At 37.3% G+C, this 14,907-nt stretch overlaps 1 long non-coding RNA gene across 1 annotated transcript in view; it reads left to right on the top strand.

Annotated features, from left to right (window-relative positions):
* The window catches only part of LOC116491733, a 65,984-nt gene extending 51,623 nt beyond the window's left edge, over window positions 1–14,361 (top strand). The window contains exons 3-5 of the long non-coding RNA XR_004253524.1: window positions 11,891–11,964; window positions 12,046–12,117; window positions 12,202–14,361. This is a non-coding gene — a long non-coding RNA (uncharacterized LOC116491733). The remainder of the gene's footprint in view (window positions 1–11,890; window positions 11,965–12,045; window positions 12,118–12,201) is intronic.
* The last annotated feature ends 546 nt before the right edge of the window (window positions 14,362–14,907 follow it).

Genomic DNA, 14,907 nt, shown 5'->3' with positions numbered 1-14,907 from the left:
GTAAAAATGCCTAAAGTTATCCTGCTGTTGATTCGTTTATTATCAGCTTTTGTGGTTTTTGGTTTCTTCCAGTAACTTAAGTTTGAATGCTAGGCAGACGTGGCTATTTGTTTTAACTGTATTTCAAAGATTTTCATTTAAAGAGGAGTCTTACATTCTTTTTCCTAGATACGTGATTCTTTTTAGACTACTCAGCCTCCACCTCTTTTGATTATACAAGAGTATGACAGACCATACATTTTCACAGCACAGGGACACCTGATGTCTGAACATCAGAAAGTCAGTATTTTGTGCGTGGCAAGAGTATCCAAGGGGAAGGGAGTTTGAAGAGCCCAATCTGAACTGCAGGCCAAACTGAAGTTGGAAACAACTCTTAAATACAGAACCTGTGAATTGGAGCACATTAAGCTCATTGAACAATTACAGACCAAAATGGAAGAGCAAGTGAAACAAAATTAGGTAATGGAAGTAAATCAGAGCACATTCATGAAGAAGGGAAAGTGAGGCATCTATTAACACAGCAATGCCTACTGATGTTATATTCAGTTATGTTATTCAGTTGGAATTACTGTAAGTTGGAAGTATCTACAGAGTATGGACAAGCAACAGGTATGAGAACTAAGGAACCTTAGACTACTGTACTGTAGTGTTCATTTGAAAGATACATCACACTGAATTCAACACATTTCTATGCCATTCCTGCATTCAGATTGCACTTTGTAGTGAAGCACAGGAGAAAGGACTGGAAGTTTTAGCAGAAATATCACCGAGTGTCAAGGAAATGGATCTTTAAGAGCCCCTTGATACTTTCCAAACTCCCTGCATGAGGTTTAAAGATAACCTCTAGAAACTAGAAAACAACCTTCACTAAGCACATCTCCCTTCCCTTTTCTTAGTGAGCTCTCATGTGCAAATATCCTGAAGCAGAGCAGCTTGCATGTGTGCAAACACACACGTGCACACATACAAGCTTTTGGCTGCCAGTTTGTGCCGATCTGTTTTAGTGGCAGTGTGCCTAATCTGAAATTGTTTGCTCCATAACTCCTCAAAAAACACTATCAGGAGTTTGATTGAAGATGCGATGGCATCATTCACGCCCTGTTTCTAGAAGAAATCTCTGCTGTTTTCTTCCATGTGAAGTTAGATTTCCTGACTTGCCCCTATGCAACCCCTCCACACAAGTCAGCCATGACCTTCCTGTCTCTACTGTATTACCACATGCCAATAAAATAAATTGCAAACCCAGCAAGAAAGAAAGAAAAAGCACTCCCAGCTAGTACTGGGCTTATGCAAGTATTTTCAGATATTTTCACCTACACTATACAAGTAACCAACATAATCATAAACAGCTGAATGAGCTTCTGATACCTATAACCTTCAGGTACACTGCCCAAAATAGGTGCTTGAGAAAAAGCATTGGAAGGAAGACAAAGGGAAAGGGTAAAAGTGATGAAGCTATCATAAGAAAGTGGTAGCACTCCCCCTCCCTTTTTGTTTTTCTTGTTTGATATTCAGCAGGAATTTGTCATGACTACAGTAGCCCATTCACTCCCTTTTTACACTACTTCCCAGCATTTCTGTATCACCACATCTCAGATACACTTATTGAAGACTCAACTTTCTTGCAAGTGTATGTAGAGAGAAGGGGAGAACAAGAAATACCAATAAACTTCCCCACCCTTTGCCCTTATATTGCTTCTTTCCCTAAATTCCTGAGAACTTCACAGACCTCTGCAACAGATGGAGATGAGTGAAAGAAGAAAACTGATTTGTATATGCATCATAATTTCACTTTCAATTTTACAGTTTAAAAATATTTGGTTTTATATACAGATTACTCAAATAGTTTGGAAGAAATTTAAGCTCCACCAAAAAAAACAAATAAAAAAACAAAAAAAAAAAAACAGGATTTCTCACTCAGTTTCTGAGGTCTAGATTCCTCCCAAATGTGTGGAAACAGTTCAGGGAAATAACTATGTCCTTAATTTCCTTGCAGTTTGTGCCCTAGAATTGTGGCAAAACACTAAGCATTACAACCGGTCTTTGTTCTCCTTCCTCCCTTCGCTATGCCTTCTGTCCGTGATGCTGTGAACAGCACATTATAATACTGATCTGTTATGCAAGATACATAGACTCTTATATGCCAGTTAAAGCATGATCCACATTTCAGAAGAAAAATAAGTTCCAGAGACATGAACAGACTGGTTATAACCTCTCTTTGGTCGTATTTCTTCCTTCCATCCTATTTATTTCATTGTCAGTCTTGTATCCTGTGTCCCACTGCCTTAAGGGACAGCATTTGGAACCTTAAACCAGTTTCAAGCAACGGGATGAGGTCAGCACTGAGATTCACAGGACAGGAAAGATTAAAACATTTATCGCAAGTGCAAATGTAGTGCCCCATTCAGACAGCTATGCTGCCTGCTTGTTATCAGGTTGAATTGAAAACAAAAGTTATATTAAAAGACAGCTGGATCATTATTTCTCCTTTCTGCCCCCTCCTCAAGTGCCTGGGGTCATTTTCCACAACAAAAATGAAAGTCCTTCTTGGAAGTGTTTCTGTGCTAAACAGCAGTGGTTAATTTCTTGCAACTAATTAGTTATTCAAGTGAAAGTATAATGATCCTCAAACATGATTGAAAGTGCTTCAACTGAGTTTCCTGCTAACAGCATACTTCTAGAAAAGATGCAATAAATCAGCAGGGTTATGGAAATCTTTAAACAAAGCAAGTCTACGACAGGAACCCATTAAAGATGTAGCCATGTAATATTTATGTAGCTAGCTGACTTGTGCTTTTAACCTAGCACTTTCAGCCATAGCTTTTTAGCACCTGGGTCATTCACTGAGAATGAAATTCACCCTATCTGTTAAAAGCCAGCATAATGTCTCTGCATTAGGTGTATTTTCAGAGTATAGAGTTTACATAGGACTTAAGTGATGTAGTCCTCCCACTGCATGGAATTCCAGCCCAGTTTTTCTAAAGAAAAATACCAATAAAGCACCTTTTGGCAACACAAACCTGTGAAACACAAAATCCTCAAGTACCATTACCATGCAACTTGTTAGGTACCTAAAGAAGAAAGGTTTTATAAATCCATTGATCAAAAAACTCTCAGAACAGCCAGTGTCACCTAGGGTCGTTTAGATTATGATTTTTTTTGATTATAAGTGATTACTGAGATAGCAAAAGCTGATCTCTACACCAGACACACTTTCAGCAAAGATGCTGACTGCAGTAGAATCTTTTTGGACATGCCATCCATCCTTACAGGCTGGGTACTACAGAAGAGTGAGACCCAGTTGTGCAGAAAAACATTTTGGTTATGTTAGGGTCTTTTAAGTGTTACTGAAGTACAAATCTGATCCCCTTAAGTCTCCAAAAGGAAGAGACATTCCCCTTTCTTCCATCACATTCAACTGTCTGTATTACATGTTTACCCATATTTTAAAAACACACAAGCATATGTGAAACAAAGGGAATGTTTTAATAATCCTCGCTTCCTTTGGCTATACATGCTTTCCCTCATCCCATTTGCTCATTTACTTTATTGCCAATCTCCTAGTCCATCTCCCACAGTTTTAAGAGATAGAATTTGGATCCATAAACTAGTTTCAGCTGAGGTCCCAAACACTTGCTTTTTTGTTCCAGCTTTTTTTTTTTTTCCTCCTGTCCTGCCCTGCCTTCCTGCAGCAGATGGCTGCAAAAAGGGAAACCTCACTCTGTGGGGCTGCAAAAGGGAAATTTTAGGGGTGTAGGAACTGCAATTTCCTGAGAAATGAGAGAAAGCAAGGAGAATGTAAGAAATTAGCAGGAGAAAGGGATTGAAGGACAGAAAAGGAGGCTAAACATCACTCTCTCTTCTTCCTAATAAAATTATCTTTTTGGTTTTAATGCTTTTTGGGCCAATGACCACTTTCAACTCACACTTTCTTTTGGAAAAATAAATTAGGAGTCCAGTTTAATTTTGTCAATAGAAAGTTTAAAGTGGTCACTGGAGCACAAAGTGCTTTTCAAAAGGCAGCTGAACTCAACAGGGACAAGGAGGAGGATGGTGGGACAGCACACAGATACAGACAAATTAAAGACATTAAGGGTGCACTGTTTTTCAACAACAACAAAACAAGGTTTTATTAACAGTTCCTGTTATCCTGTATCTTTTCATTGGGGAATTTCTTTAGACAAATACATGTTACTTAAAAATACCTTTGCCGGGGCATTTGTTTGCATTGGTCTTATGAAAAAGAACAGTAAATGAACTGCGAGTTTGCTCCACGAACATGTGGGATTATGCTTTGCCTGTGCAGTAAACCATTGGATCTAGTACAAGTAGTTGTACTGCAATGGATTTTGCTATGCTAAACATTTAAACTGTGTGCCCTGTCCTTCAAAGTCTGAGGTTATGCTGTGTTCAGAGCTTTGTAGGGTTCAGTCAATAGCATATTTGTTCTGAATGGTTGTTCTTAGATAACAGTAACAAAAATCCCAAACTTGTTTACATCATTTAACATGCCTAAAAGCTTAGCTCAACACTAAAAAACACAAGCAAGCACAAAATGCAATTTTTTAGAATGGTCTCTACTGTTGAAAGTAAGTTACACCATCGAAAGGCAAAAAGTGTGTTTTTTAATCAACTGTGGGCCAAAAACAGTTTTGCTTCTTTAAACTGGAGCAATGACTTGCATAAAAAGATTTCAAGGAATTTCCTCTTCTCCCTGAAGATAGCCATGACCCCTTCCACTGCCCCAGAATGCACATTGTAGTGACTGCAAGATATGCACATCTTGAGGGTCCTACGCAGCAGCCTTTGTTTATCAGGGCATACAGAATGCATGATGGGGAGTCAAAATGAAGCAAATTGGGCAGTCCACCCATCCTATGAAAATGCTGTTCCAATCTGAGTAGTACATCCAGTTAACAGACAGATGTTACGCTAGCTGTTTAGCAAGTGCCCCTCTGTTTTCCTATCTCAAATCAATGTCACCAGCAGTTATGCACATGCACCCATGACACGTGCAAGACACTTTTGAATTTGTGGTCTAACTTCTGTAAAGTATGATGATATTCTTAGGAAATAATTTGAAGCACAAACTCTCATCCTTTTTACACTAAATGTGGAAAGATTTTACACTAAACATGGAAAACACTGAGTTTGTCAGCAACAAATAGGTTTGCATACAAAACTTTCACAAAGAAAATAAAAAAACACAAGAATACCAAAACATTCACAGCAATGGAGATACTATGTTCAGGCAGTGATTTACTATCCTTGCTTTTTCAGGATTGTAACTCTAACTGAAAGTTGTCCACCCTTAGTTCACTTCCAGTACTGTGTAATGAACACTATTTTATATGTTGGGTTTTTGTTTTTGTTTTCATAGCTACCTACATGCTACCTATGAAGTTCCTGAAGCTTAAACCAAAAGTGGAGGTGCAGAACCCAAAAAGGTGCCTCTCTTCCAGTGAGGATGTGATTCCCCCTCTAAAGGCCTGGGGCAGGGTGCCTCAAATGCTAATGGCTTCAGTTGTGTGCAATAGCCCTATATTGTTTATATAGCACTTCACATGTTCAAAGCACTATAAGATATCAGCCATCACTACACTTTTATGAGGCTGTAAGTATTACCCACTAAACATTAGGGTTCAAATGACTTGCTCTTGATCAAAAGAAACTTTGTGCGGCAGGACCATAATTATTTGAATTTGGTAATTCTCACAGTCCATTCCTATGGCGACTCAGAAGAGAGGGGGGATGGGATATTAAAGCCAGTTGGAACTGCACTCTGCTCTGGCTGAGCGAAATACAGGCACATGGAGAATCCCTAAGCTAACTGCACTCAAGCAGCACCTTTTTCAATAACAATTTAAAAAAGTTTAAAGCACAAATAAAACAATGTTTTAAGAGTCCCAATCACGTTTTTCTGAATATATGTATTTCATAATCACTGTGAAGAACCTAAAAAAAAACACATACTGTACTGAAATAGTCCTTAAAACCTAAGGCTGGTATCTACATTCATCTGCTCTGAAGTAGAGATTTTGTTGTTTTGTTTTTACTTTAAAATCAGGAGGTTTAGTAGGCAAGGACCAAGGTAAGTTAAAAGTAATCATCCATTTTCCGCAGTTAAAAGACTGTAATCTATTGTTTAATAGTTGACTACAGTGGGAATCAACTTTTAGTATTACTGAATGCTTACTTCCATTTTTTTAGACGTTCATCCTATGGTAATTCAGTTGCCATACTGACATTTATAAATCCAGCCTGAAACTATTGTCTCCCTTCCTGCAGATTAAATAGAGACAAAGCAGCAGATAGCAAAACTCAGCTAGTCAACCCAGTCATGCTACCTACAACAACCAAATTCATGCTTGAAATAAAAGCTATGGAGGACAAATCCTGAAAAAAAAATAAATAAAAATAAAAATCTATTTATAACTGAAAAAGACTTAATGTAAAACAAAAAAAAAAAAACAACATTGAGACTGAAGAGAAAAGAAAACTGGAACACAAAAGCTCCTGACTTTTTATCTAGCACCCATCCTATCATACAATATTGTCTTTCCCACAGCTTACATTTTAACTTGTATGCAGCCTTGGTTTCCACACATACCATATGTTTTCAGAGCACAACTTAACAGTTATTGGCCTTCAAATCTTGCCTGCAGGATCACATGGGAAATATATCATAGTACCAAGACAAAAATGTAGATCTCTACATACAATCCAGATTCATCAAATAAGAAAAGGGTGCCTGTTTAGGGCTTTCACAAGCAGGGGGAGGGTAAGAAATCCCCTTCAAAGGCAGTAAGTAGCACAGTGAATTACTAACAGAACCTCTCGTGTTTTAGCCAAGTTGATCATGTTGCTCTTAATATTTACTCCATCTATCCTACAACTTCTGTTAGACATTTTTGGGTACAGGCCACAGAGAACTTTATGCCAGACTGTTTGCAATTTCTACTGTTTGACTTACATTGCCTGAAAAGTTATGTTACTGTTTGCTAAAATATTGAAGTTTAAGCTAATATCGGTAGGTGAGCACTACTTCATGGCTATTAATGTAAAAAACAGCATAGTCCATATAGTGATTTTAAAAACAGATGTTTGCATATGATTTATGGACACTTAAATATGTGCATATCTTCCATAAATAGTAACGTGTTCCAGTATTAAAGAGTCGAGAATTGTTGTCCAAGAAGACTGGGAAACTACAGGCAGTATGAGAATATGTTCAACAATTTCTTGGCTTTAAATAAAAAGCAAAGCTTATAGGTCTAGAGTGGCAATCCTGTATGTTTGAAAGTGTATTTTTTTTCCCCCACCAGAACTAACAATATGAAGTAACGCTCATTTAAATTGCAGAGTCAGACTTAATTGCTCAGATATAAGCGCTTAGAACATATGAGCGTAGCTATGATTTGATAAATAAGAACAATTTATTTTGATTGAGGTACAGTAAGTTTAATGCAGTAAGCAAAAAGCCCATGTTGTCTTGGGTATTTTCTTTTTTTTTTTAAACATAAAATTTTGCTTTGGAAATGTTGTTAGTACCAAAATTTATCAAAAATACTAATCAGGTAAAATTCCAATGGGCAAAACAAACTAAATTATTTCTGGAAATGCAATCAAATATTTGATTGACTAATATCACTGCTGCTCCTCACATTTGCTCTGTTCCTAAATTAGCTTGGCTAATCAGCATCCCACTTCAGTCTGCTGTAAACATGTAATGTTATTTGATGGATTTTATTTCAAAAGCACAGTCAGTTTCTGGATAACAGACTTACTAAATACTTAGTCAAAGGCTACAAATATATGAACTAGCAGGCTTGGAGATGTACTGCTTTCTGGACCAGCAGAACTCCAAGAGAGCATTGTGATAGGTATGCATATCATACAACTTTTAGTTTGGTTTAAGAACAGTTATGGGATTATTTCTCCTCTGAAAATGCTTTTGGTGTGCCAAGATGGATTCCCCTGCCTCCTCCCTCCCTCCTTCCACGGGGGAGAACCAGGATAATTCTGCATAACTTTATATTTCTCTATACCATTATGTACAGAAGAGCAGCCCTGCAGAATACAGAATTTAAACAGAGCAGCCACAGTTTTCTCTCCTGTCTCTGGCTGGCATGAACTTGTGCTTCAAGACATTATACAGCTGCTACTTTTCTCCAGAAATGGCGAAATACTCCCTAAAACATCTTTTTTCAGCAGAGGTTTATGAAGATGTTACCACAATTCTGTAGATTGACAGCAATGCAAAAACATTGTGATTGTCTGGTTGGATTTCTTGAAGAACATGGCCTTTAGAATTACCGCCTAAGTAAGAGCTGATGCTATACTCCAACGCAGCATAGAAACAACTGCAGCTAGCGTTTATAGTACGAGTCTTAGATTACAGTGAAGCTTAATGGATTCTCTTCTTGCCATCTTCAAGACCACAGAAGAAACAAACACTTTTCATTTTGTCAGGTGAAGACCTTCCTCTTTATGGAAGAACAATCTTCACCTTCAGCATATAACTCAAAGACATCCAAGAATAACTTGGAATCTCTAATAACAGGTCAGATGGATTTAATTCTTCTTGGTGGAAGCACACTGTCAATGCACAGTAAGATTTAGTATCGTTGTTAATTTACCACAGGTAAAATGTTGATACAACATTAAGATTTAGCATTTGAGAAGAGTTTAATAAAGACGATCACAAAAAAAGCAAAATGTAGAAAACTGATGAGTGATCATTCTACTTCATTTTTTTCAAATAAGCATCAGTTCATTTGCCAGCTGGTGTAAAGGCAGATGCCACTGATATCAATGTGTCAGTTTACACTGTGTCTGAACCCATGTGTGTGCCATTTTTAGAAAATACCACTGGAATTCACTTTTGCAACAATTGAAAATACATCCATGCATTGCATTTCTTCCTGCCCAAGTGTATAACTGGAAGACTGTTGACAGACTGTGGGAGAGAGCAACTGGAAAGTGGAAGTAGCCAACAATTGTATGCATGAGATGATAACGCCGCAATAGAAGTATTAACACTATCGTTCTGCTGTCCTCTTTAGATACCAATGAGTATTTTCCTTCAAAAAGTCTTAATTCCAATTTCCAGTAATAATTCCATATCAACAAAAGAAAGAAATGTTATAAACTAAGCAGAGTACCTACCATATAATTATGTTGATACAGACTATTTTAATGCAACATTAGGGAACTTATCTAAAATAGTGAAAACAAAACAAACCTGAGATCTGTTTGTTCACCTAAGTATTTGTTCCTCAAGGACTGCACTGCTGGACTAGCAATAAGACTTACAAATCTTAAAGCAGCTACTAACATAGGGGAAGGAGAAGGAAGAAAAAGGAAGAGGTGGGGCAACAAGCATGGCAGAGTAGCACTTCACAGCTCCAGCCATGATTTCTAAGCAGAGAGGGGGAATTCAGTGTTTCACAAAAAGCAGCTGTTAAACACGGGCATAGTGTAGAACCAAAACCTAGCTGCCATTATTAACCAGTATAATGACATTGAAGATTTGTCTTTTGATTCAAGATACCAAGGTCAAAATAGAAAAAGCTAACTGATTAGAACTGAAGATGCAGCTCATGTAGCTAGTGAAGTAATTGTGCAGCACAACACCCATATCTTCAATTTAGGTCAGGCCATCAAGAGGAGCAAAAGGACTGAAGATGAGATGCTCTACTTCACACAGTTGCCCTCTGGAAGGTGCTGGCAAAGGCAGTCACTTAAATTAAGTACAGGTCATCAGACAGGATATCTAATCTATTCCTAAAACAGGCAGCTCTGGCAGTCCAAATCCCTATGGCCTTTACAGCGACACAACGAACTACTTCCTCATGTACCTCTGTCAATTCACGTTAGGTTCCAATTTTTTTTAAAGCGATATTTCATGTACACCATGACCCTATTGCTCATAGCAAGGAAAGTGCTTTGGTTTATTTATGACCTACTAACCTTAAATAAAAAAACACACATCCAATCTGAATGTTCACATAAGCCTGCAGATCTGAAATAAAACTTAAAATAAAGCTGGCATTTGTAATAGCTAGCTAAGCCCAGTAAGGGATTTAAAAAAAAAAATAAAATTAAAACCAGATGACAGAAGATGAAAGCATTTTTACCCTGCATAACCTGCACACATCAGGAACGATGGCTGGAGCTCAGGAGTAATTTTTTGTGTGTGTGTGTTTTTGTACTTACAAGTTTCAGCCCTCTTCAACAGAGGCTAGGTAACCAAGGAAATACTGAGGTTTTCCCATTACGGGGTTGGGAGGGAATAATAACAACCTGTGAAAGTAATTATTTTTAAGATGCAATCCACCCAGTCATAAGCTCTACACGGCTACTCTCCTTCCCCTACACCCCATCCTACTGCCAGGTATCAGCCGGGCAAGACCTCATACTGAAATATGAAGTGACAGAGGGAAGCAGGGAATAAGAGCATAGGAATAAGTACTAAAAGAAATGGCATACAGAAGGAAAGCTTATAACAGGGAGGATGTTAAACATGAGTGACCCTAAACCATAGAGTCTGTTTATTTAGTCTATTTATTTTGCTAGAACAATGTTGAACAGATGCAGATGCACAGAAGACTACGGAGTTGAAGAGATTTATTGTCTCATAGCTTGTGCTGGTGCAAAAGAACTCTTTTCCTAACATCCGTGGAGTTAAACTGTGATAAAGCCAGTACAAATAAATGGGAAAAAAAAAAAAAAAAAAAAAACCAACAACAACCAAATTTTAGAGCTAAAGTACCACAGCAGCATGGGATGTTTGCTGCTGTATCAGCAAATTAGGGGCTCATGGCACAGTTGGTTGGAATTCAGAGGTACTCATAATCACAGAAGCATTCCTAAGCAAAATGTGTAAGTTTCTCCTTTACGGAGGATCGTAATTCCATTCTTGTGTAGTTTTCCAGCAGGCTGTACTAATTACTGTATTTTAGATACATTTGATAGAAATACAGGTGAGTTAAATTATAAAAAGTAATACATATCTGTAAATGCAGAATAATTAGTTGAAAGGAACAGCTTGGACAAAGTCCTTGTCTCATCATTTGCTTACAAAATATATACAGGCAACACACTTATGACTGCACTCTTTTAGTGCTGGTTACATTTATGCAACTATAAACAAATTTAACAAAACACATTTATAAAGTGCTTTTTTTAAATGCAGAAATCAATGAGGGAGTACAGGACTACTTTGTCCTCTGGTAATAGATTTAGCAAGTACCAATGCATAGAAGCCAATGTATCAGTCACAGTTTCCAATGCAACAATTTAAGAGCGGCCCTAACAAAAGGAATTCAGACCAAAGCTACAAGAGAACAGCCTTCTGCAGGAGAACAGCTTATAAATACAAATAAGGTAAAATACCTCTGTTACCTTGTTGTGCCCTCGTTACATTAAATCCTATATGTCTATATTTATATACATGCTATTCACATGCACACCAAGGAAGATGAGAACTTAGTTGGAAAGTCCTGATATAAGAAAAAGTGTACTGTGCTACTGTGGAAGTTATGAACTTTACTGTGTAATTTACTGCATAGCGATCATGTTCTGGATATGGACAGCATGTTGACACCTAGAAAACATATGAACAGAAATTTAGAACATAAAACCACAATGTAATATCAAGAGAAGAACATCAGCAGAATAGATTTTACTCTATTGGGAAAATTTATGAATTGGTAACACCAATTCATAATGTTCTTGGCCAGATCTGTTAATACATGGGATCTTGTGTTTCGGTTTGCTATTAAGTTCAGTTCTGTAATATAACATACTACACTAATCCACTTCTGCCTCAATGTCCAATGTATATAGTTAAAGCTTGAATAAGTGAAATTGTCTTTTCTTTTCCTAGAAAGATGTTTGGAAAACTGCCAGCTTCTTGCACGAAGGTTGAAACAGGATGGGCAGAAAAGGGTGCTGGTGTGGGTAAGAGAACAATGACTGAAATTGCATCATCTGTATGATTAAAATGATTGTGTCAATTTTGATTTTCCCCCCTCCTTTCAGACATTTAAGGACGCTGTCAAGTCAATGGAGTTCTGTTGTAGTGGTTGCTTCAGTGAACATTCAACGCTGTCGGTGAGTTTGGAATTAAAGTGAAAACCATCGACCGTTGATTGTACCCTCCAGCTAACCATCCTCCTCCTTACTTCATGCTTTCAGGCCTTCACACTGAAGATAAAAACCTAACCAGCACATGAGGTTTCTCTCCCACCCTGCCAAGCTTTACAAAAAAAGGTCACAATCAACATTCATTGCTGTCGGTGGGTTTAACTATGTGGACAAGCTCACTGAACAATGAATGCAACTGTGGCCCCACATTTTACAGTTGCCATTGAGAGGAACATCAGCTCTGAAAGGAGTAGTAAGAAGCAAACACTTCTTATAGGCTACATTTTTTCTGGTCAAAAAATAGTTGAGGATACTCAATTTTCACTACCTTGTTTTTTAAGTATTTAATTCTGTTGACTGAAAAAAACACTGCTGCCTTTTTCTGGAATATTGTCCTTGCAGGGTTTGGCATGGTTGAAATCATAAAAATCCTTGTTTAATATGTATGTAGAAGCAAATAATAAGGAACTTTGTGTATATGCACTCCTCAAGATTCAGCATAGGAGGAAAGGGTATTTAAATCTTATCTAAACTAGGCATTGTGGAACAGTTCACAAAAATGCCTTTTATACTCGTCAAGACAAAAATAGAAATGAAAGCTGGAATTAAATAGACAGTTGATGCATCAAAAAATTAGTTCTGTATAAAATTAATCTTATGCACCTAAATAAACAGTGTTAGCAAATGTTAGATTTACCTTTTCTACTGGTCAGAGGGATTACAGAAATAGATGTATATCCATAATTATAATTGAACAATAAACAGTTACACTGTAAAATTACTGTATACTTCGGGTACCAATGTCACACTTAGTACTGCTAATAATAAGAAGAAAATAAACAAAGTTAAAGCTCGCTGCTTTCTCCTTATTTCTTTAAAACCCTTGTTTATCCAGTCAGACACACACTGAGACCTATCTACATTTCAGAAGTCATCTAAGGTAAGTTCAGCCTTCAAACAGCACAATTTTGATACTCTGCAGTAGTGATTGCTTCCAAAGTTCAGTAATCACATGGCATTCATTGTTTCCTCTTCTAATGGAGGGGGGGGGAGATCTCATAACAATACTTTAGTTTGTTATTTAGAAAGTATCTTCAGCACCTCAGTTACACAATTCTCTTGCTCACTGTACTTGCTTGTTTTATCCAGGTTTTATCATATAGCAACTGCTAAACAGGATAAAAGCATCAGTGCTATCACAGGCGGATACATTTGTACTGGCTTCTTGAACTTGGAAACTGGCCTAGTTAAATTATAAAAATATATTTCAATCATGGAAATGATCAGTCCTTGATCACACGCAAGACTGATACTTACATTAAAAAAAATCAGTTCCTCCAAGAGCCACAATAATGAATTACATTAAACACCAGAACTGTGTGGATATTATTTGATGGTTGGGAATACTGTTTTTGTATTCTAATATTTGTTAGAGAAGAACCTGCAGAGTTCTACTGAGGTCACAAACAGCAGAGTTGAGTACTAAAAGGAAGGGTAGCTATGGATGTACGGCTACACTACAAGCAACACTACAGATAAGCCTTTATCTTTAGGTCTACTCATTTCTACACAGCAATGGGAACCCAAATTACTATTAGTATGATCCTTTCGTGCAGTATGTAAACCAAAAGCAGGACTCATATGTTCTATCTAGAAGGAGGAACTTTCAAGGTAAGTTGCAGCCAGTATGTTTTGCAATAGCATGCATCAAAATTTGTTATCGAAATAAAAACCAAGACTTTTTTTCTGCAAGACATTTATCAGTGCTACTTATAATTGTGTAATGCATTTATAAACATGAAGATAATTCAGTAATAGAAGATTGTAGAATTTGACAGCACTGGAAAGAAAGTGTCCTGGCATGTAATCACCTTCAAGTAGAAGAAAAAAATGCATACAGAAGCCATTCATGCTGCAACTGATAATGCTTGAACAATTACAGTTGGTGTAGGGACAGATTCCAATGCAGGGAGGGTGGAAATAATTTTTTTGTTGTTGTTTGGTTGGTTGGTTTTGATTGCTTTGACAATACTCTTCCTCAAAATAAACAAATGCCTTACTTGTTCAAAAATTTCTACAGTGATTTCGTTGCCTATGTTGACTAAATATTAAACAGCAACAATTCATGCCATACCGTAACAGGTTGCAGAAACTTCAGTCAGCATCAACCCAGGCACAGATAATTGGCCCACAGACATTACAAGGATATAACAAATATTTTCAACTGGACAACAAGCTTTTACCAGTTTCTGAAGAATAGACTCAACAGCAACAGTCTTTTCCCCACTCTTTAAAGTATAACTTTTTTCAGTTATTTGTCACATTTTCTTATCAAGACTAAAAAGTCTCCTTAGCGAACAGATATATACTTCATACAGCTTGATAACTAAAAGGTAATGTCTGCAGAACAGTAATTTACAGAAAGCTTATTGGCAAAGCAATGTCATTACTCCACACCCAACAACAGACATCGGTTTGTGTAGGCTTTCCTTACACCGTAAAGCAAGAGTGATCTCGGCAGTAACAGCAGCTGTGAAATACTGTGGAGAGGTTTCATGGTCATTTTCAGATTTTTTTTTTTTTTGGAAATAGAAGACATATGTACCCATTGCAGTGCCCACGGGCCACAGAGACCTTCTAGAAAATTGCTCCTCAGTGTCATTGTAAATAATTCACTCACAGCAATATTTTTAGGTCAAGCATATCAAAGTTACAGCGAATGCAATGGGCCTTGACATAATAGGAGCACTAGCTTCA

The sequence above is a fragment of the Aythya fuligula genome, chromosome 8, assembly GCF_009819795.1.
Source record: "Aythya fuligula isolate bAytFul2 chromosome 8, bAytFul2.pri, whole genome shotgun sequence".
NCBI lineage: Eukaryota > Metazoa > Chordata > Aves > Anseriformes > Anatidae > Aythya > Aythya fuligula.
Note: the sequence above shows the minus strand (reverse complement) of the source record. Positions and strands in the feature narration are given on the sequence as shown.